The 20652-nt window shown below is 52.3% G+C and overlaps 1 protein-coding gene across 5 annotated transcripts in view; it reads left to right on the forward strand.

The window, feature by feature from the left end:
- Positions 1-2593: 2593 nt before the first annotated feature.
- Positions 2594-20652, forward strand: part of CDON (cell adhesion associated, oncogene regulated) — a 53318-nt gene continuing 35259 nt past the window's right edge. For 3 of the 5 annotated variants that reach the window (XR_010073645.1, XM_063355308.1, XM_063355305.1), the window contains exon 1: positions 2594-2768. The gene's annotated coding sequence lies outside the window, so the exon portion shown is untranslated. Of the gene's footprint in view, positions 2769-13917; positions 14090-20492; positions 20606-20652 lie in introns of those variants that run through there. The other 2 variants (XM_063355306.1, XM_063355307.1) reach the window with 2 other exon arrangements.

The raw sequence follows: 20652 nt of genomic DNA on the forward strand, positions 1-20652 counted from the left end.
CGATGATGGAAACCTTGCGAGGAGGAAAACCTTGCGAGGAAGGAAACCTCTCAAGAAGGAAAACCTTGCAAGGAGGAAAATCAGGGAAGGAAGGAGACCTTGCAAGGAAGGAACCACGCCATCGCAAAGCCGAAATCCCGGCGAAGGCCGAAGCCTTCTCGCCGTCGGCAAGACCGGGCCTGCTGGCGAGCGCGTCGCAGCGTGCCGAAGCGCGCGGGTCGCAGCGAGCGGGTCGAAGGGAGCAGGTCGCTGCGAGGGGTTCGGCACCTCCTGGCACGGGCACGAAGCCCGGCGCTGGCCAAAGCCCCGGCACGGTTGTGCCTCGTCAAGGTTAATTGGGTTAGCGCTCGGCTAAAGGGCGTAGCTTGTCCGGGCGCCTGCTCCCTAATGAGCATCTCATTTGAATCCATGCAAAATAGCAGGGAGCATGGAGACATGCTAATTAAAGCGATTGCTGTTCTCTAATTAAGCAGCAGTTCCCCCCCCCTCCCCGCCCCCAAAGAGGGTATTCTCATGCAAATAGCGCCCGAGGAGGGGATTTGGAGGGGAATAAAATGCCCCGAAAATTGTACGGGGAGGAAACGTGATTTGGCAGCATCCCCGTCCTGCGAAAGCCCGTCGTTATAGTCTCGATTTTGATGATTTTTACCCCCAAAACCCAAGCTTGGCCATCTCGCTTCCGCAATGAGAAGGATCCTCAAGTCCTCGGCTTTTCTGGTGGCCACCACGAATCAAGGGATTTAACTCCCCGTCCGAGCCAAACCCGCTTTCGGTTTGGTTTTGGGGCGTTTTCTTTGGATTAAAAGGGATTTTTAATCCGCCGAGGATGTTTCTAGTCCTCGTTTTCTTTATTTTTATTCCCCTTTTACACTTGTGGAAATAATGACGTCCTACAGGAAACCTCCTGAGGGATAAAATTAGGGCTGGTAAACACAGGGTAGGTTTGCAGGTTTGCCCAAAACCCAAGAAACTTTGTTCCAATGGTGGTTTTTTCTTTTTTTTGGAAAAAAAAAAAAAAGCCTATTTTTCTTTTCCTTTTAAACACAGGAGCTGTGTTTCTTTCCGGCCCGCTCCACGTGCTGATGAAGCCTTTCTACGCGAAACCCTCCTCGGGATAAATCCCTTTCCAGCTCAACCTCCACACGCAGATGCGACCAAAATTTAGTAAATTCCCCCAAACTGAGGCATTTGGGGCGTATTTTGGGCCTTTCGGAAAGGGCTGGGGAAGCAGCGAGGGTCTGGGTGCAGGGCAAGGTGTGACATTTTTAATCCTGCCGATGAGGTCTAACGCGGGGTGACTTGGCAAGCCGTTAATACTAAATACGCCGCAAACGAGGGGAGCGTCCCGGATGCGTCGCGATCCAAGTGGCGATAAACCCCCTTTTTGACCGTTTTCAGCCCCCTTTTGCCCCACCAAGGGGTTTCTCGGTGGCGTTCCCCGGCGGGAGATCCCGCACGGAGCGTGCGGGCAGCGTGTTTCCTGCCCTCTGGAATAAAAGCCGGAGCTGCGGAGGGAGCCGCAGCATTCCCTGCCTCTCCGCCGGGTTGCCCTCGGGCCGGCAGCCCCTGGGTTGCGAGGGGGCCGCAACGGGCCCGGTGCCAGCGAGCCGCCCGGCCGTGGCAAGCAGGGGGGCAAGGGGGCGAGCGAGCCCGCCTGCCGCGTGGCCCAGGGGAGCGCACGCGCTACACGCCGCAAGCGAGCGGCCCGTCAGCCGCGCGTGGTGTGCGGTCGCAGGGGTGCGGGGGCACGTGGTTGCGAGGGCGCGTGGTTGCGGCTGTTGAGGGTGCAAGGGCGGATGGTCGCGGGGGTGCGGGGGTGCAAAGGAGGGTGTTGCGCGGGTGCGTGGTCGCGCGGCGCAGGGCCACAACCGTGCGCGGTTCCACGGCGTGCGCTCGCAAGGGGGCATGGCGGATGGTTGCAAGGGTGCACGGTCGCACGGCGCATGGGTCCAGAGGAGGCCCCGGAGATGCTGGGAGGGCTGGAGCCCCTCTGCTGTGGGGACAGGCTGAGAGAGCTGGGGGGGTTCAGCCTGGGGAAGAGAAGGCTCCGGGGAGACTTTCCAGCCCCTTCCAGCCCCTCAAGGGGCTCCAGGAAAGCTGGGGAGGGACTCTGGAGCAGGGAGTAGAGGGATAGAATGAGGGGTGATGGCTTCAAACTGGAAGAGGGGAGATTGAGATGGGATATTGGGAAGAAATTGCTGTGAGGGCGGTGAGCCCCTGGCCCAGGGTGCCCAGAGAAGCTGTGGCTGCCCCATCCCTGGAGGGGTTCAAGGCCAGGTTGGCCGGGGCTTGGAGCAACCTGGGCTGGTGGGAGGTGTCCCTGCCCGGGGCAGGGGGGTGGCACCGGGCGGCCTTCAAGGTCCCTGCCAACCCCAACCATTCCGTGATTCTACGGGTGCAGGGCGTGTGGCTGCGCGCTGGAAGGGCGCCCGGTGCCGCCAGCTCCCCCCCGCCTCTCCCCCCGCCGCGGATCCCCGTTCCCCTCCGCCGGGCCCGCCCCCCCCCCCCCCCCGCGGCGGCCCTTGGTACGCTCCGCGGGGCGGGGCGGGGAGGAGCCGCCGCCGCCGCCGCCTCCTCCGACACGGGGCGCCGGTGGGAGCCGGGGCGGGGAGGGGAGTTGGGGGGGTGGGGGGCGGTGGTGAGAGATAAGCGGCGCGGCCGGGCGGCGTTGGATGGCGGCTCCCGCCCGCCGGGTCGCCCTCCCCAGCCTGGAATGTCCTGGGGAGCCGCCGCCGAGCGGGACCGGGACCGGCCGCCGCCGCTGGGAGGTAAAGGGCGGCCGCTTCCCGCCGGCTGAGGGGGCGAGCGGGCGGAGGGGACGGGAGGCGGCCGCAGGTGGCGGCTCGGCGGGATCCCGGCGGGATCCCGGCGGCTCCTGTCAGGCTGCCGGGGGCGGGAGGAGGGGGGACGCCGGGGAGGCAGAGCCCCGTCCGGCGGCACCTGAGGGGAGGCGGAGGCGGAGGCGGGAAGGCGTGAGGCACGGCCGGAGGGGCTCGTCGCGCTCCTTTATTCCAACCGTCCGACTCCTTATTTTTTTTTATTTTTTCACTTTTTCTGTCCCCCGAGGCTCTTTTTTTTTTTTTTTTTTTTTTTTTTTAACCGTTTCTCCCCCTCTGCGGCGAGGGCCGTGGTGAGTTGGAAAAAAAAAATAAATCCCTCCGAGCGCAATTTCTGCGCCGCCGGTCTGTTACTGATTTACGCTCTTGTTTCGCCGCTGCGGCTCGGCTCTATTTGTCATGGAGATGTTCGAAGGCAGGGGGTGGGCTCGGGGTCGCGTCCAGCCTCTTCTGACCGTCTATAAAACTGATAATCTCCGCGCTGGTTTTTAATCCGTAAGGTGGCTTTTCTCCGCCATCGGAGCGCCCGAAGGGCAGCCCCTGGAGCAGGCGCTGGCGTGGGATGCTCCAGGACTCCGGCTGTAGAGCACCCTGGCATCTCAACTCTGATTATTATTATTATTTTTTTTACTTTTTTTTTTTTTCTGCATCAAGGTGCCTCCATCCTTCAAGCTCTTGAATTCCAGGTTACTTTTCGCTTGCTTTGTCTGCCTCTCTGCCGGGGGGGGAAAAAAAAAAATTACACAGTTGCTGAGTTTTAACGAAGGAACTTTCCAGGCGACTGTTGCATGCCTCCGATATTGATGTTTTTAAACCTAAAGGGAAGCGTTTTTTCAGACCTGACCCACAGCTTTCAGCTGTGAGGCAGAAAACAGGCGATGTTTATGTTGCCCCTGCCTCGTAACTTTTTAAAGGATTGGCGCACGGGTAAATGTGATGGCTTTATGTAGCTTTTTTTTTTTTTCCTTCTTCTTTTTACTGCTTTCCCCAAATGATTCGCTGCGTCGATGCGCGAGGAGGTTTCTGAGAAGGAGTAGCCGAGCCTGCGGCTGTAAAACTGTCAGCTCTGAAGGGGTGTTTACTCAGTGAGTTGTATCTTTCACACGTGCACCAGAAATACAATTTACTGACCCAAACGCCAGGGTTGTCGCTCCGCAGACGCTGGTCACGGGGGTTACCAGGAGCGCGTAAGCTCTTATTCGCGGGGGGGTTTCGTCCTTCGTGGCCCGCTGCTCTCTTTGAACAAAGCAGGTAATCCCGTCGCGCCGCGGCTTCGAGCCGAGCTGCGTGGAGCCGGCTGGCTTTTCCTGCTCATCTCCCACCACTCCGGTGTTTTGACAGTTGCGATTTATGGGATGGACTTCTTTCAGGAGGGGAAAAAGTGCTCTTGTGATAGCAGTTGCTGGGGGCAACGGCCCGCTGCGTCGCGTCGCTATATTCCAAAAGTTCTCGCCTCGAAGTCGCGGTAAACGCTTCGCGGCCTGATTTCTTAACGCTTTTCTGTTAAACTTGATATTATATGCCCTAATTACAACCAGCGTGCTTTTGTTCCGCCAAGCTAAAAGAGGCGGCCAGCGCCCCGTGTGTGAGTCCAACGCGTCGAAACCAAACCCCGGCTTTTTTTTTTTTTTTTTTTAAAGCAGTTGCGAGCCTGTCCTGTGGGGAGGCCTTGATAACATTTTCCTTTTAATCCCTTCTCCGAAACAAGAGGGAACGCTCCGACTGCCTCGGTGTGTAGCCCAGGAAAACCCGCGGGCTTGCGAAGCGGCTGTAAGAAAGCCGTGACTGTCGCTCAAAACTATTCGGTTATTTAAAGCCGGGCTCGCAGATAGACGTGCCGAGAGGGGATCCACTGCTTTACCTGCTGGATTAATGTGAAAAGGTTTGTTTTGGTTTTTTTGTTGTGTTTTTTTTTTTTTTTTTTCCTTTCCCCCACCTCTGAGGGGGAACCGCTCTAGTGCGAGGGATTAGTAATTCACCCAAGGATGAGCGCGATAGCTTTGTTGCTCGGATTAAGGCGATTTACACCCTTAAGCTGCCCTGAGAGCTTGTAAACAGCCGTGCTCGTGCCCGCGCGGGGCGGCCTCGGTGCAGCAGGTTGGCGGGGGGGTGTGTGTGTGTGTGTTTGGTTTTTTTGCCGTCCCTCGTGCAATTTTGGTTACTTCTCATCCCTTTGCGAGCGCTGGGGTTTGGTGGGCCGCCAGCTCTACCTGGCGCTCATGGTTCTTTTTGCCTTCTGGAGGCTGGGATTCCTGCGTGCTCCCTCTGCTGGCTTGCTGGGATGTGCTGGGACTAAACTTCGTGTTTCTTGCCCCAAGACCCAAGAGGTGGTGGTGGGGGGGAAAAAAGGCGTAAGGAGAGGCCTGACTCTGCTACGGGGCAAATCCCAGCAGCGCTTTCATTATCTGGAGGTGTGCTGTAAGCCTATAAACTGAGGCTCATGCTTACTTTGGCTCGCTGGCGTGCCGGAGGAATAAGGCAGCTGTGCTCCAACTTCAGGTGATGTCACTTGAGGATTTTAACTGTCAGAGCTTAAAAATACACGGGCTTGTTTAAAGACGGCTTCTGCAGATGTGGAAATTGTGAAGCACAGCAATTGATTCGCTGGCCCGAGCGCACAGCCGTACCGGTGTTCGTCATCTCATAAATCCTCCTCTGCCTATCCCTGAGCAGACCTGCTTTGCCTAACGAAGCCCTTGGTCGTTACCGAGACCGCCGAAATGAATTTGGTGGCCGCTCGAGCTGCGCGTGGCGTTGGTGGTGAACTTGGTTCAGGCGAGGCTTCGAAACGTCTGGTTTGGCACCAGAAGCCCCGAGTCTGAGCGAGTCTTCGCCCACAAACCTGTGGAGATCTGGTATTTCAGATAACGTTTTATATGGAATCGCTTTAATCGGCGCGCTGCACGCAGCTCAGAAACCTGCCTGACGCCTTTTGTTAGGCAACGTCTAATTTGTATGAATTAATTGATACTGTAAACTTGACCTTTATATGTAGAGTCAGTTTTTTGTCTGTTGCTTTGCTTATGATCTGTTGACTGGTGAGTGGCTCCCTCCAGCTGAGTCACACCGCTTTCCCCACTTGTTTTTCTGTTGGTTTTCTGGTTTTCCTCAGTGTTCCAGGGGGACGGGGAGCTTCTGAGCCAATCCCTGTCTGCAAGTGGGGGGAGACTGATGAAAAACGCTGCCTTATGGAGCTTAAAAATCTTGGTTAAAGACTTTAAATCTTGTATGAAGCGGAATTGGTCAAATTTCCTCTTCAAATGGGGATTTCCAGCTTGTTTTGCAAGCCCAACTGCTAAAGCTGGTACAAATGGTATTCTCTGCGTGCTTTTTTTTTTTTTTTTTTTTTTGTCTTTTGGCTATTTTGATCTAGCTTGCTCAGGGGTGAGCTGGTACTCGGTCTGTTTCCAGGTGTGTTCCCTTTCCTACTTGCCTGATGCTCTCCTGGTGGCCTCCCCAAGCAAGCCCTGGTATTGTGCATCCCCTTTGCCCGCGTCGTTCGCTCTGGGATAGCATTTGTCCTTGGCAAAGGTCCTCAAGCAAAAAAACTCTTTGCTGTATTACTTGAGCTAACGAGAGGTCTCCAGCTACCCAAGAACTGTTAGAATAGACAGTTTCCTCTGTGTCTCTGTATATATCTATTTATTTTTTTTTAACCACTTGAGTGTTCTTCCAGTAATTTCCTTGGTAGATGGCTCAGTACAACTTCCAGGGTGGCGTGTGTCAGTTTTCCCACTCGGTTTCCCCAGCTCGCTTCTCCCTTTCCGCTGCGGATGATGACTCTCCGGTGACAGTTATCACTTCAGGGCAAACTGCTTGTTCAGCCCTACCAGGGATTGAGACTTGTGCATCCAGACCACCTGTCTTTTCCATTAAGCCCCTGCTTGCTCTTTCTACGTGAGAAATATCTCCTGTCTTTCAACAGGAGGGAAAATAATCATGCAAGGTGGGTTGTTTTCCCATTTCCCGTACCTATGAGATGTCTCGGAGCTCTTCTAGCCAGGTGGGACTCTATTTTTTTTATGTTTTTTTTTTTTTTTCCTTTTCCCCCCATTCCCTGGCTGCTTGGGCGCCGTTTCACGTTACAGCTCAGTCAAGGACTCGCTGCTGCAGGAGGTGGCAGGTACGTTCCTGCCTCATCCCCGCTGTGGGAATCCGGCGGCGGAGCAGCCGCAGGGGAGTGACTCCAGCTAACCCTTCCAAAGGAAAAAAAAATAAAATAAAATAAAAAAAATCACCAAAAAAAACAAGCCCCAAACTTTCCGCTGGATCTTGCCCCGCAGTTAGAATTGCTAAATCTTCCACCCCGATGACTGGGGAGGCCTCTGGGGGCCCGAGGGGGTGGGGGGGGTGGGGGTGGGGACCGGCCCCTTTTGGCAGCAGCCGGCTCTTAAATTGGCTTCGCTGTCTCATAAACCTGCGCTCTGGATGCTGTGGCTGAGCCAGGAGCCGGTTCCCTTGCAGAGGTGCGTGTGGGGATCTTGCTGTTCCACCCCCCGCCCCCCCATCTCCTGCCCCTTGCTAGAAATGCCTGATTAAACCCGTTTAGCTCACTAAAGCGGGGGGTGTGTGGGAATATTAATAATTCCCCCCCAAACCCAGCGCAAGATTGGAATATTTTCTTCCAGAGCGGGGAAGGAGACAGTCCCTCCTGGCAGTGGCCGGCGCTGGGCTCCGTAGGTGAAACCTCACCTGTCTGCCAGGTCACGCCTTTGATTTATACCTTGCCTTTTGCTGTTTAGTTTTTCCCCCACAGACTTCAACCGTTGCATCTGATAATGAACCGCGCGGTTGAGCCTTATTTCTTTAATTCAAAGACGAGTTTAATATTTCCTACCTCGCAGTCGTACAAAGTCGGCCTGCCTCGCAGACTTGGTTTTCCTCGCAGCGAACCTGTAGAACGCCAAAGGACGCTTAAAAGGAGGGGAAAAATGCTTATGCGGCGAGCAGCCCCTCCTTGAGAAACAGGCCCTGCGGAGGGGCTGGGAACCACTGGTTTAAATTTTTGGGGTGTTTTGCTTTTGCAAAGCCAGCTGTGGGTTGCTAAAGGGATGAAGGATGAATGGATGCTGGAGATGGCCTTGCTGCTGGAGAGTGTCATCGTATCTTGGGCAGCCCCTCGTTGAGAAGAAAGAGGCCCTGCGGAGGGGCCGGGAACCACTGGTTTAAATTTTTGAGGTGTTTTTGGGGAGTGTTTTGCCTTGGCAAAGCCAGCTGTGGGTTGCTAAAGGGATGAAGGATGAATGGATGCTGGAGAGTGTCATCGTATCTTGTGTAGGCACCTTGTGTCCCAGCGCAGCCCGCTCTAGGGGGAGATGCTCTCGTTCCTGCAAGGGGACGGTACTTACCCAGTCCTCACCCGAGTGAAGCACATCATTTGTCTAAAAGGTCTCACTCTAAAGAACCTTAAAAGAAATCATGGTGGTTTTTTTACGTGCTGGTTCAGAAGGTAACCCCCAGGGAAGTGGGGGGTGTCCTCTCGTGAGGACAAGTCCCATCTGGGGAGCTGCAGCAAGGGAAGAGGACAGTTAACGCAGCCCCTTCTGAAACAAACTGAAGATGATTCTTCCCAGTTGAAATCCCTTACTTGCTTCCAGATTGATCCAAGCTAGGTTTTCCTGAATAAAGTTAATGTAATCAGGTGGTATTTTTTTCATTTTTATTTCTTTTTTTTTTTTTTTTGTTTCTTGTTTGTGAAGAGATGATAGATCGGCCCAAATAAGGGTATGAGAGAGGCTGGCGATTTTCAGGAGGACCCGCAGACAGTCAGTGCATGACTTGTTGCCTTTATCTCTGAGATCAGGAGATTCCTTTGCAGTGATGGATTAATCCACTCTTGAGTGAATAATATAACCGAGAACAAGTAGGAGCCAGCGCTCCAAACAGATGATTTGTTTAATACGTGTGTGCCTCCCCCCTCCCCGCCTCCCCCTCTGAAAAGCTTCTTTCTTCACTGTTTCATTCCGCCTGCCTGCTGAAACCTTCCAACCTCCCCCCAACCCCGGACCGAAGGAGGGATGAGGACGGGGCTGTGCCAAAGGTGGGCGAGAAGATAAACCACAGCTCCCCCCTCCCAAGCCGGGGGGAGGCTCAGGTTGGAGCGAGGGCGCTGGCGGTGCGGTGCTGTGCTGGCCATGATGTCACCCAGCTGCTCCAGCCATGACATCACTCGTCTGCACGTACTCCTTACCCTGGTGAGAAGGGTTGATGCCGGCACCTGCCGGGGCCGGGGGGCGGTGAGCTCAGGTCTCTTGGGGGCCCCGACAGCAGGCAGCGTGCTCTGCGACCTGGAAAAAAGTTGTCTAAAGGAGCTTGAGAAGTAGGGATGAACTTGTTGGAGACCAGATTGCAATGGGTGCCTTTAGAAGGAGAAATACGATGTTTAGGAAGGTGGATCTTCACTTGCGCCGGGATAGATCTGCCGGCCCAACCGGCTGATGCCTCGTCTGCAGATCCGTGAAGGCACCATCCCTGGAGATGTTCAAGGCCAGGCTTGATGAGGCTCTGAGCGACCTGATCTGGTTGAAGGTCTCCCTGTTCACTGCAAGGGGTGTTGGACTAGGTGACCTTCAAAGGTCCCTTCCAACCCAACACGTTCTATGATTCTGAGCTGGCCGGGGTTGTTCTGGAGCCACGCACCAAAGCTGTTCTCCCGGTGACATGTGTGTAGTCCCTGTTACCGCACACACAGTTGGGAAGGGGGCTGGGAAGGGAGTTGTGCAACTTTAGGGGTGGAATTCATGTAGCTGAATCTGTTGTCGTCCCTATGGATGTACTGGAATAACTCTGGCAGCTCATAAACTGTGTCTTGTCACGTTACAGTCTTCGAACTCATCAAGGGTAGATAGACACTGTTGATAGACCCCAAGAGCCTGTGAGATGCCATGGTTATAGGTGTCTGGGTGGGTCTTCCCTCTGCGCAGGACCCCCCCAGGTCTGTTGTAGGCTTGTTCGCTCGCTAGCAAAAGCTCCGGTAGCTCAAGGTCAAGTTGGCGAAACTCATCAGCTTTGGCTTTCCGTGGTTTCGTGCGTGCTGGTATTCTTGCATTGATCCGATCCCCCTTGGGGGTGTGGGGTCGGAAGTGCTAGTGACAGCTTTCAGCTGCGTGCTGGAGGATTTCTGTGCTGTGTGGGGCACGGATAAGATCTTTAAAACGGCATTTCCCCGTTTGGAGAATGGGTTTTGCTAGCGTTGGCTGTGCGTAATTTCTGGTAGCTGAAGAGTTTTGCCGCGTAACGTTCCAACCCCATGTAGATTAAATGCATTGCGGAGTCAAACTAAACAATAGCATGTGGTTTTCCTTTGTTCCCCCCCCTTCCCCCCGATAAGAGCTCACAACAGTTTGTGAATTACGGCTACGCGTGCATCTGCTGGAGCGTAGGCCCGGATTTTCATAAAGTTTGCTGAGGGCTGTTGCTTCCGAGGAGCTATTTCACCTTTGCCGTAGCTTCAGGAAATCTCTTTTGTTTCCCAAGGTGCGTTTTGCTGTAGCACTGGGGATACTCGTTGCCGAAATGCTTTGCAGTGACAGTGTATGGCAGCTTGATGGAGATTTGAGTCTCCTCTTAATAAAATGCAAGCTAAGGAGGAAAACCCCGAGGGCTTTTTGGAACAGGAGATGTTTTCTGTTCCTGCCACTAATCTTTGTTGCAGAATGAAATAGGAATGTATGCTTTAAATCGGTGTCAGGGTGTAGAAGGAAGCTGGCAACGGATGTAATCAAAAATGTTATTATCAAAACTCTCTAAATATGTCGAAATTTCGGGCTTAATGGTGTCGCTTTGAATTCAGCTATTCAGACTGAGGTGTTTTTTTGGGTGCAGATTGCTCTTTCGGATCGCTGTGCGAGCCGGGATCAAGCAGAGAGGAGTCTAGGACCGGATCATCCACGGTGGGTACTGAACTTGGCCGGTCTGCGGTTGCGGGGCTCTTCGGCTCCGTGAATCGTCGCAGGAGCAGACCTCGGGTGAATTGGGTGGTAGCATGGTGCGGTTTCCTAGATTGTGGCCTTCTGAGGTGAGGGCTTTAAAAAATGGTCTGGTTTTCAAATTAGCGTTTTTCGTACTCAGTGCATCTGCTGTTGCTCCTATGTCACCGACGCATGCGGAAACAACTTTTACTGGTTACAGCAAAACACAGCGAGGCAACACCAGATCCCGCGCGCTGTAGGAAAGACCCTAATCCTCCTACCCCGTCCAACAGGAGACCGAAAGTTTTCCAGCCTTGTTCTTACAGGCTGGAAAAGGGGAACTGCAAGTAACCCTCACCCTTCTGACCCTCTTCCTTAAGTGGAGCGGCTGCAGGTTGAGGACGTAAAAGAAGCTGAAGCCCTTCTCTGAGCCAAAGGTGTGAAGCTGTTTATTTTCACTCTGGCAATGTATATATTGCGGGAGGCAGATGCTAGCCTGCTTAACCTAAGCATTCACCACTTATCTGGGGTCTGGCAAGCGTACAAGTGTTGTCCCTTCTAATCCCCCAATATTAAAAAGTCCAGGCACCTTCCTCTGGCTAAGGCTGAGATTGCCTTAAAAAACACACAAAGAGGAGCCAACAAAAAAAAAGAAACATTCGCTTTCTTTGCCAAGTTTAAATGAAGACTAATGCCGTGGTTCTGCTTAATCTTGTTTTTCTTGCTATCTGATGGATGCTAACGTGGGATGGAATCAGTCCCGGCAGCCGGTTATCTTTGTAGGGCCCCTGCCTGTTGCTGAGCTCGGCATTAAACTCTGGTGGGGGAGCTGACATGCTATGAAGAGTCTCGAACTTTCTTCCTGCCTTGTGAAGCCACGGCAGTGGTGTCCCTTCTTCCTTTGAGAAGGTGTCTCCCGGAATCTCCGGTCTGCCGTTGGATGTCCGAACAGAAATCCCATTCGGCAAAGTAGGATGTGCCTGTGCGAGTGAGAACAGGGCGCAGTCAGGTTAACCTGGTGGAAAATTCTCCCTGGTACCCGTGATGAAACTTAACTACTTTGCTATCAGTTGCTCGTGTTGGAACTGGTTCCGCTGGCTGCCGTCACCTCGATTCGCCGGAGCGGGTTGAGGGCTCCGACTCGGGCCCTGCGGCTGTCTGACGCTGTGCCCCCCACCGCCCTGAGCGGGGGTCCCTGCCCCGGCTTTGCGGGTGAAGCAGCAGAGCTGGAGAAGCCGAACCCTCCGGCTATGGTTTTGGGATGGTTGCTGCCTCCTTCCTCTGGATCGACGCCTCTCCTTCGGCTCCGCTGGCACGAGGAAGGAGGCGGGAGGCTACGGCCGGTGCTCGCTTGCGCAATGCTGATGAGCAAATCCAACCCAAAGCCTCCCCCCCGCCGTGTTCTGCTGCCCCTCTCCTGGCGTGGGAGCCAAGTCAGTCTGTTGTAGCAAACCTGACCAATGTGATTTTTTTTTTTTTTTTTTTTCCTCCCCCCTCATTTTTTTTTCTGCCTGGCTGTTGCACCGAGACAGCTTTTATCTGGGCCTGAGGCTAATGGGGTTGTTTTGCTGCTTTGCTGGAGGAATACTGTCAGCCGTGTCAGGATTCCTTCCCTCTAGGTTAAGAAGCGTGTTTTCGCCGCAGAGTTCGGACTTCAATTTTGAAACCAGGTTTGATCTGTTGAGCTATGGGGGAAGGGAGGGGAGGAGAGCAGTAAAACCGAATTACCCGCTTAGCTTACTGTAACGCTGAAGGATGAATTGTTCGAAGGCTTGTTTTAATCAGGGGAAGAAAGGACGGGCTCTTTCCTGCTTTCTCCCTCAGCTGTCACTGGTTAGCCCGTTTGCTTTTTAATAAGCATTGTTCTCCTGCCCGTTCTACCCCGGAGACTGGGTTCAGCGGCAGCGTGTGTCGGCATTGCACGTGGCGGCGTACGGGCTGCTGGAGAAGGAGGGGAAGCAGCAATTTCAAGCGGAGGACGGCACTTTTATTTAGGAAACCAAGTCAAAAAAATGGATCAGTCGCTCTGTTTTGCGCGCGATTTCAGCCCTCCGCAGGCACGGTGAATTCGGCAGGGTGACTAACGACTGTGCTGTAACGCAGGCTTGGCTCTCCGGTTCCAGCGCGCCTCCCATATCCTGCAGCCATGAGTTCACAGGCTCCTAATTGCCTATGATGTAAGACAGCAGTAGATGGGGTTGCTATAAATTCTGGCTGCAGGTGTGGATTTAATAGTTGTGCTTCCCTTTAAGGGATCACGGATAGCATGGATCCCTGCAAGTTGCAACAGACCGAGTTGGACTCGGGGTAAGGCAGCTAAAAGCACCCATTTGCCTGCGTTTTTTCAGAGCTTGCCGGAGGCCACCGATGGATGAGGTGTCGGTGTTCATCTGGAATCGCCTCGGAAATGAGCTTGCTGTCCTCCAAGAGTTCGGCCACGGCTGCTCTTCTGGTGGTGAACGTTCGCGTGTCTCAAAACCTACCGGGCGCGAGGGCGCCGCTGGGAGTGGAGCTTCAGGCAGCGTGCGTGGACACAAGCTCCTTTGTCTTGAGAGTCTGACAGGTTTTTCTGATGACCAGAGCCAGCCTGGGGTTCTAGTCCCCTCTTTCAATAGTGCTCGATTCGGGTTATAGGAACCGTAGAGAAATTACAAACCCGGGTGATCGTCCTTGGCGTGCAAGATGCAAACTTTTTGGAGGGGAGAAGACCCAGCCCAAGGCAGTACTGAAGCTCGCTGTGGCTCGTGCACGTGTATTTCAGATAATTAGGACGGCGAGTCCCCTAGCTCGCTTGAGAAAGCGGGCATGTCTCGCTTGGAGTTGGGTTTCGTGTGTTTTTCCTTTATTTTTGCTGACATTCTGGCACTCGTGAGTTTATTAAAGATGCTGGGGTGGTGCTTCCTAACCTGATCTGAGGCCTCAACGCTGTTCGAGTGCAAAGTTCCCTTGCATGGATGTCCATCCCTACCCCCTCCCTGGGCGCCAGGCCTACGGGAGGGAGCTGAAACTGCTCCCCCGTCCAGGTGAAAACTAAACCTCGTTTTTTCTTTGGCTGAGTTTTGAGCCGGAGCTGCCAGAAGATCTGACTCACTCGGTGGCCGCGCGATCGTTGGCGCAGATAGGAGAACGCAAGCCAGGTCCTGAAGGAAGGTGTTGCTGCCCTCCTGGGCAGCAGCCTGGCTTTAAATTGGCTTGAACTGGTTGCAAAATCTCAGTCTTGGTAAAATAAATAAATAAATAAAAATCACTCAGTTGGAAAAGTAAAACAACCCCCCGGCTCCCAGGGAGGAAGGAGCAGAGAGGGATGTTCGCAGAAGGGACCCTTTGAGACCCGGTTTGAAGGTGAGCAGAACTGGTGGTGGTGGTGGTGGTGAGGTGATGCGACGGATTTGGTACAGGTGGTGAGCTAGATACGGGGAAGAAAACAGGAATATCAGGCAAAGTAGTGCCCAGGCAGGAGAGAAAGAGAGGGGTGAGGTCTCCGGGGCCTTGAAGAGCAACGGGTGAGAAGTTTTGTATGTATTTGGTCTACAGTTGATGGAACTGGTAGACTAATGATACCTTCGGATCCCTTGAGGTCTAAAAGCCCTTATTTAGGCATTTAAGCATAATTGCAGTCCGGCAGAACTGTGTATTAGGCTAATGCTCTGTTTTTTTTCTTCCCCCGGGGCTAGAAGACTCAGAAACCATACCCACTTCATTAGCGCGGCAGCAGGGGGACTGTCTCAGCCTTTTCCCCCCCCCCCCCCCCGAAGTTAATAATAAAATTAACCTAATTGTTATGCCTGTTTGTGGCCAAGAAAGTGTGGCTTCTGTGCTGATCTATTTTTTTTTTTTATATTTATTTTCTTTCTTTTTCCTCCTGACGTCTGCCTTGCTGTGCGCGGCTGCGGCGGGGTGGAAATCCCAGCTCTCCCCCAGCAGAAGGTAGGCGCGTGTGGATAGCGGAGGAGCGGCTCGGGGGGTTTCTCCGCTGCGTTTTGCAGCGGCCCAGTACACAAACCGTTAAATTTTCTCCCCTCGGCTCACAAATCCATTTCTTCAGCCGATGCCAAGGCATGCGCTCCTCTATCAAGACCATATGTACGCCAAGACTGAGGTTTTTAAAGTCAAGGTGTTTTTGAAATATTGGAGCGCAAATTAAGTATCTGAGTAATCTTAACTGTCTTCTTTTAAAAAAAAAAAAAAAAAAAATTCTCTATCAGCCTCACATATAACTCAAAGGATTAATGGAAAGCTAAACTTTGATCGGAGTCCAACAGCTGATACCAGCCATGAGGCTTTCCAGGCCTGAAAGCAAAATAGAAAAATCCAGTGAACAGCTCGGCCAAAGATCTGCTGCTCCATCTTCGAGGCAGGCCAACTTTTTGGTCGTGTTTTTAGGCTAATACCTCTCTCTTTTTTTTTTTTTTCTTTTTTTTTTAATTCTCCCCCCCACCCCCTCTTCAGTTACTTAATGTCTTGTGGCGTCACCTTTGTCCTGTGACGCTGAACTCTACCTGTAGCAGAGATTGAGTAAATTGCTGATGTTATTGAGGGTGGTTTATAGCTTTGGAAAAAGACGTAAGAGCCTATTTTTTTTTAAGGAAGGCCATCGGGACTTAAGGCCTCCTCTCCTCGTAGGAACTCGGTCACCGTCTCGTTTGCTCAGTGCTGTTTGTTTTTCCTCTCGTTTGCTGCCCCGAGCAAACATTCAGTCTTCATTTAGGCAAAAATAGCGTGCCATTACAAAATGCGGCGCAATCCGTACTTTAGCCCCCCCCAAAATTCGTCACCGATTCACAGGGGTGGGCGCGCGTGTTAAATCGTGGGGAGCAAACGTGAAGCTCCGTGCGTGATCCTGCAAGGCCGCTGGTAAAACTGTGTATTAGCTAAAACGAGTTGGGGGCTGGGGGGGGGGAAAGACCAATTGAATCATTAAGTGGGAACGCGCATAGGAAACTCTTGGATGCACGGATTGATTTGGACGCTGGGCAGAAATTTGGAGGCGTTAATGAAATCCCCGGCGAGGGTTGCGCAACTGTGATTTCTCTCCTTTAAGTTGTTGCGATAAAGATCTGGAAAGTATACTTCCATTTTGTTTAAAACGCAATAAATAAATATGAACGTAACATCAAAGGATGCTTTTCCTCGTAACTTTTAAATGCCTTTCCATTTGGTTTGTTTCCGTAGATGCCTTTGAGTATGTTTCGCTGCATTCTGACCTGTTTATATCTTTCACACTTGGTTTATAGGGTCACTGTCAGCAAACTGGTTTTGTGGGGGTTTTCCCTTTTTGGGTTTTTTAGGATAGAGAAAATAACCCCGGCTTGCAAGGACTGCCAGGCAGAGTTCAGTTTGTTTTCTGGAAGCGCCCACAAAAGCCCTTTGAAGTACGTAATTTTATTACTGACGCTCACCAAATCCTGTCTTTCGTGATGCCATAATTCTAATACAAATGCCTAATTATGGTTGGTTTTTTCTTTTTTTTTTTTTAAAAAAAAAAAAAAACCAACCAAAAAAACCAAACCCACTTATGTAAATGCCTGGCTCCTTATCTCCGTTGCTCGGCTTCCTGTAATTTAGTAACGCAGAAACTGCAGTTTCAGTGCTCGAGGTGGAGAAAGGGAGTAAAACGGGAGCGCTTGAAAATTTTTATTTATTTATTTTCCCCCCCACCCCTCTCCCCGACGCAAGCTGTGATTACAGCAGGACTTTTTTCGGTGCTCGAGCCCTCTCGTCAGAGCGTAATTAGGACCACATTGATTCTTATTGCAGCTGGCAGCTGCTGGCTATTGCCTTTTTCAGCTTCTGACCCCCATAGTCCCGCTGACCTTTCCTGGGGTTAGTCGTGGGCCCTTTTCATTGTGATGGGCTAGAAGTGGCTCATGTGGAGTTGATTATTTCCTTGCTTGTCTGGCCTTTTTGGTGCCATAACTCCAAGTCACTTCCATTTTCTTCCCCGGCTTTGGGCTGACCACAGTGAAAGGAAATGCTTTTGCTGGCGACAGGATCGGTTTGCACGCTCGACTGACTCGATTGAGACCCTGAAAAGAGGGGAGGGGGAGGGTAATGAACACTGTAGGTGCTGCATTTGCTTTTTAAAGGTTGATGTTAATGATTGAGTGGTCATTAAGCGTTCATAAAAACGGGGGTTTCACCGGGCTTGGGTTGCCTTTTAGCCACCTCAGCCCCGCGCGTTGGCGTTAGAAGTCAGCATCTTTAAGGGACGGCGTGTTTTTTAGGAGAGGCGCGCCGGCAACATCCGAGCCGCGCGCGCGAATGCGCCGGTGTCGCTGGCTGGGGGACCCTGCCGGGGCTTTTCCAGGCAGGAATAAACCTCGGAGGTTAGTCGGTAAAGCCGACGGGCTGCTAACCCGCTCCTCCCCGCCACAAAAAGCTAATGAAGTATATATGCCAGCTGTTACACTCATTTTGCCAGACCCCAGGAGGACAGCATGAAGACAGTCAGTGATCAAAGGCTTCGGAGATCACTGAGGAGCCGAGCTGCAGGAATGTCTGATTGCTTTCTCTTGGAATGCCACAGGCTTCAATACCTCTTTTTTTTTTTTTTTTCTTTTTAAGGTGTCTCGGTGCGAGATTTAATGATCTCACTCGCGCTAAAGGCGCGGTGTTTTAGTTAATTCCGGGGGTTTAAATTTAGGTGCTTTGAAAAATCTGCAATTCTTGTTGTACTGGTGGAAACAATCTTGGCCAGCGAGTTAAAATGAAATTTTTCTTGGTAATTCTGTAATAAATGACCTGGGGGGGGGGGGGGGGAAGGGAGGGGGGGGAAATCTCAGTACTTGCCATGCTTTAGGCGTTAGATCACATATAGCATTATAAAGTGAGGTTGGATTACTTGATTATCTATTTTTTTTAATTTTTTTTTTTTGGAGTTGAGCTTAACAAAATAAGAGATCTTTCGTAGCCAAAGCTGTTTTATTCCAAGTGGAAAGTGTTGTCACGTCTGCAGCTGGCGGGTGGTGCTGCCCCGAAGCAGCAGCTCCCTGTCACTTTTTCCTAGGGCTTCTTAGAGAAGGCCCTGAGCTCTTGGAGGTGGAGTGGGCAACCTGAATAACTCCCTCTGTTCCCGAGCGTGCCGTTTCCTTCCTCCTCCTCCTCCACTTTGCTCCAGCGTTTATGGCACCCGGAACGTTTGGCGAGCGAAGAAACCCTTTCCTCCTTCGGCTTCAGGAGGCTGAAGTTGGGTCGCTGAAGGTGGGATGGGTTTTGGAGGGGAGCGACGGAGCGGGAACGCGGTGGCAGGTTAGGTTGAGGTGGGGTGGTGGCTACGTAGCTCTGGTGGCCGCTCGCCGGTGGAAGGGAGCTGGTCTGAGGTGGTGGGAAGATGATTCAGGGAGCTGAACCAGAGGGAACAAGAACGGGCGTGCGATAACGCTCTCCTTAGTAGTGGCTCTGCCCTCAGCTGCGAGGGTGGAGATGGGAAGTTCATGGTCCGGTAAATAAGCAGGGCAGGTTCTCGGCCGTGTTTGGAAGGACACAGGCCAGCGTTTTGTCATTTTGTAGAGTGTAAAACCTTTTTTTTTTTTTTTTTTTTTTTTGCGGGGGGGGGCAAGCACAGGCAGGAGCGACTTAGTTTGGAGGTGGTAGGTTAAGTTCGTTAGACTGAACGGACCAGACGTGGAGCCTTCCACTGAAGACCGCTGGTTTCCGGAGAAACAGCGACAAGCGTTGAAGCTTTGGGAAGAGAGGAGAGGGTCGCTGCCAGGGCTGCGCTGTCTCGCTGCACTGAGTCTGGATCAGACGTGAGAAGCCGGTCTGGTGCCTGTGTTTTCCCGTGTCGGCCCAGTAGGATGTTTTGGTAAGCCCGTGTGCTGGGGATGGCCCATGTCCATCCCGGTGAGGTCTTCAGGCCTCGACAATCAGGTGATGGTGTGTATGCTGCCCCGCGGAACCGAGCCAGCGTGCGCCGGGGCTGATGTGACAGCCTGGCAGTGGGGACAGCCCTGCTCCCGCACTGGGAAACCTCCCTGGGGCTCCTACAGGGACTAATTGAAACGTACCCTTCCCCTGTGTTTGGAGGTAGCTCTGATGGTTTATGTGACAAATGAGACGCACAGCCAGAATTATGTGGTCGTCAGAAGTACTCCATGGTACTAACTGTCTCCAAAAGTACCAGCTACACGTTTCTGGATGCCCCTGCGTGTGCAGTGTGCTTCCAAGGCCATTGGAACGGTCAGGACGACGACTCCTGACGCAAGTCCGTTATCTTCCTCGTTTCCCTTCATCCGTGAGCAGCAAATGACTTCAGAGCTGACGAGGGGGGTCAAGTGCTGGATGAAAATAGTTGGAAGATGCATTTAGATGAAGATGTCCCGGTGGAAGTAGGGAAAATACGTGCTTTTGCCATGCTGTGGCTTTCTGGTGTATGGAACTGATAGTCTGGAGAAATTGCCGGTGAAAGTGGAAAGGACTTGATCCGTGAAAACCGTGTCCCTCTCTATTCAACCTTGAATAATATTCTCATGGATAGGAATACCTCCTGATACTAGTGTTATTTTACAAGGCTTGAAAATAGCCCCTTTTTTCAGTGGCACCACTGACTTCGAAATAACTTGGGCTGATGAATCCGCTGGCGAGGAGATTCATTCCCTCAAGCGAGGAATAGTGAGTGAGCAGCGGGCAGAGTTGTTCCCGGGTGAGTCTGAGACACTTAGACGCAGCCACACCTAACCAAAGCGCTCCTCTTTCTGTGCCCAGTAGGTCCCCAATGACTGGTACCTGCTGTCGGAATGGGAGTTCAGGGTTATTGAAATGATGGCAGGGGGGAAGAGTTTTGGTTTTCCGTCCCTGAGGCCCTTTAGCGCTCGGATATATATTAATCCAACAGTAAAAAGGCAAGGTTTCTCTGCTGGGTTTCTGAAGACCCCAAAACTACGAGCCGCGCTCTTGCCCTCTTCTCTGTACCCGGCGAGGAGCTTCTGTGGTGACACCATCTGCAGAAGAAACAGGAAAAAAAGCAAGTATTTTTGGGTTGCGTATCGCACGTTGGATCTTCTCTTCCCCTTGCGTTCCCACATCTGCCGGCAAATAGGAGGTTTCTGCGGTCCCTTCCGAAGTGGATGGTAGAGAAACTTTGTCGGGATGGCCGAGCGTTGCTGCTGAACGATGCTACTCCAGTCAAAGCGAGTATTTTTTCCTTCCCCCTGCTCCAGTCAAAGAACTTCTGGTATTTGTGGCTGGCTTTGCGTGCTCGCTGCTTTACAGTTGATCTTCCCACTCCGCAAGCCTGCGAAAGCCAAGCTGGTAGGTCAAAAGAGGAGTAGCTGTTGACACTGGCAGCTAGGAACATGTAAAGAGAAAGATAAACAGAGGGAAATCAGAGCCTGGATAAAGTAGATCTCCAAAGATAAAGTTTAGTTAAAGATAATGAGCTGGCCTTGTTTAAAAAGACAGCTGCAAAATAACCCAGTAGCTCCATGTGCTGGGGTTAAAGTTGACCTAGAATATACGTTTCACTGCTTTTCATAAATAAATAGTGGAGGGAAGATTTGGCAAAAAGCAACATTGCCCCCCACCCCTCTTCAGCAAAGTGTTTGATGTTAACAAGTTCTCTGGGTGTTTACTTTGTCCTCTGCGCGGGCTGGTGGAGCGGCTCTCCTGCCCTTGAACCGAGCGAGAACTCAAATAAACCAAACCCCTTTCTGCTCAGCCCGGCTCTTCTGCCATCCGCCTCTTCCCAAAACAGCCGCGGCTCTTGTTGGGGAACTGGCCTGGGCCGCGGGATTCCCGGCTCTTCCCAACAGCTGAAAGGAATTTGCCGGATCAGATAAAACCGCCCCGAAATGGGAGCAGAACTCGACGTCTCAAGCTGTCGTCGTAAGCCTGGAGCGCGATTTGCAGGGAGAAGTAGCAGTAAGCAAACAGCTCCATAAAATCTAGCGTGATCCTTTTATTATTAT

Source organism: Chroicocephalus ridibundus, chromosome 18 (genome assembly GCF_963924245.1).
Source record: "Chroicocephalus ridibundus chromosome 18, bChrRid1.1, whole genome shotgun sequence".
Lineage (NCBI taxonomy): Eukaryota > Metazoa > Chordata > Aves > Charadriiformes > Laridae > Chroicocephalus > Chroicocephalus ridibundus.